This window comes from Venturia canescens, chromosome 5 (genome assembly GCF_019457755.1).
Source record: "Venturia canescens isolate UGA chromosome 5, ASM1945775v1, whole genome shotgun sequence".
NCBI lineage: Eukaryota > Metazoa > Arthropoda > Insecta > Hymenoptera > Ichneumonidae > Venturia > Venturia canescens.
In genome coordinates this window covers 22,912,138-22,914,877 of record NC_057425.1, presented here as the reverse complement: position 1 = coordinate 22,914,877, position 2,740 = coordinate 22,912,138, and positions in this window count along the sequence as shown.

Below are 2,740 nucleotides of genomic sequence, written 5' to 3'. Positions count from 1 at the left end.
AAGTCAAAGTATCACCTATATTATTTATTAGTTGAAAGATATCTGGACAAGCCAATCTTCTCTAAAGAAAACTTCACACTAAGGAAAGTCCAGAAATCTTTCAATGGCCAAATATCCTTCTCACTCCTGGTTTGATTTCGCCACTTCACAGGAGCTGTCGCTCAGTCTTGGATTGCTCCTTGACTGTCGGGCTCTAGCGAGGCTGTATCTTGCCAGGAATGCCTTAGATATTTTGGCAGAGCTAATGCTCGGGTACAGAGAAAGAAGGAAAAAGGTAGCGAGCATGAATTCGCTGTTGAATTTATCTGCTTCCAGAGTCGGCTTTGCTTGTGAGCAATATTTGTTCAATTTAGCCCTCTGGCAGCATATAAATGAACTAAATAATTTATTAACTTATTATTATTATTAATATTTATTTTCTGTTCGCAGGTACTCCTACAGATGGCAGCAGTGGTGCTGCTGGGGCTGCGGCACATAAGTGTGCCGTTACAACATATTAATTTTATTTTTAAAATGGATAAAAAAAAAATCAAAAAAAAATTAAAAAGAAAAAATAAAAAATAAAAAAAAAATAAAAAATATATATTGAAAAAACTCACCGGGGTGACGCGTCTCTCTCCCCGATCCAGGCTCCACGACGCTGTCTCGTGCACCATTGTTTTTCACGCGCGCGCACGCGCGTACACACACACACACACACACACACACACACACACACACACACACACACACACACACACACACACACACACACACACACACACGCGCGCGCGCGCACACAATCTATTCTTCGGCACCGGCCGGGGTGTCGACAACGTCGACGAAGCCGTCGTCGTCGCCCCCCTCGTCGTACCCGTGATAGCCGTCGGGTACCAGCAGCTCGTTCACGAGTACACCCCCGAGATCCCGGCCGTCCTCAGCGAACAGCAGGACGCTCAGGGGGTGCCGTGTAGGAGGGCTTATGACGATGGTCGTAAGAGGCCCCTCGCACAACGCCTCCACCTCGTGGATCGAGTAATAATACTCATCCAAGTAGGCGAGACCGTGGAGGGAGCACTCTATCATGAGCGCTGGTATCACCGCTAATGCTGGTGAGGGGTGGTAGAGGTAGCCTAGATCGTAAAAGGCACTCTCGCCGCGATCTACCAGATACACCTCAACATAATCACAGCTATCACGGTAAACAACCTCCCCGCGGTACGCGGTATACGAGCCCCGCGGTACCACCACACAACTCGCGCCCGGCGTCGCCTCCTCTCTTTGGACGGACCGGCCCAATCTCCTGTCTATAAAATCGTTGTGCAGCAACGACACCACGTGCAAATAAAGCTGCTCTAGTGCGTCGGTACGCACGTAGAGCGACGCAACACTCAGCAGCCGTATCACCCGACACGTGAACGCCGTGCCGAGAAACCCGTAATCCCGGTAACGAGGATACATTTTGAGGGAAAACAAAAAAAAAAGAAAAAACTTGTAGACGGACAGAATATAAGAGTGACCGGGACGAGATACTCGCGCGCGACTCGATTGAAGACTGATGGGCGAAGAAGGCTAAGACGTTTATGCAAATACGTGCTTATGATGAGCACATCATTGCAGGGGTAAAAGAAGGACAGGAGGGGCCGTAAAAACAGCCGACACCTCGGCCCGATGCAGTCATCCTCGTATACGGGGCAAAGGATTCACACATGCCCTCTCGCTCGCTCTCACGCTTAGATAAGGCCGCTCGCGAGGCGCGATGCCTCGCGAGAGCTTGAGGTATTCGCTGCTTCATCAAAACTGCACGTGGCTGCAACCTCGACGGCGTACACCCTCTTACTCGCTCTCGTGCTAGCATACGCGTCAACGTATACGCTCTCGCTCGCTCGCTCTTGAGATGCGGTACCTCGCGCTCACCGGGCACAGCTTCTAAGCAGGCGGGGGAGTACGTCATCGTAGCATTGACATTAAGTCATAGCATAGCCAAGGTATTCGCAGCGGCATCAAAATTGCGCGTGGCTGCAGCACCGATGATGTATGCCCTCTCGCTTGCTCTCGCGCTAACGTATACCCTCTCGCGAGATGTGTTGCTTCGCGAGGGCGTGAAGTGACCATCTCGCTCGCTCTCATTCTTAAGACGCAGCATCTCGCTCGCTCTTTTGCGCGCTGCGATGCCACAGTGTTTGAGAGCTACAGCAGCAGCGATATTCTATGTCGTCTCGCTCGCTCTCACGGTAGTATGTACCCCTCACTCACTCTTTCTCGTTAGATACAGAGATCTCGTACTACAGGGTTGCAGCAGAGATGTCATACGCACGCTCGCTCGCTCTCGCTCATGTGGAATAGCACACCTCTGCCTCACAGAGAATCGTTCTGCTTCGAGCAGTCAATCACTATGAGAGGTGCAGATATGAGAAAATGAGATACGAGAACGAAATTTTCATAAACCTCATATTGAAATTCAAAAAATTATGATCAATGGCAGGAGAGTATTTCAAAACTTTCCAAACACACAAAAAAGTGGCCAAAACTTCCAATGCTTCAAAAAAGAGATTTTTTAAACCACATGGAAATTTTGAAAAAATTGTAATCGCTGCGAAGAGAATGATTTTAAAACTTTCCGATTATTCAAATAATTTGGCCATAACATCCATCGCTGCAAGAAAGAAACCTTCATAAACCTCATATTGAAATTTTGAAAAAATTGTAATCGCTGAGAAGAAAATGCTTTAAAAACTTTCCGATTATTCAAATAATTTGG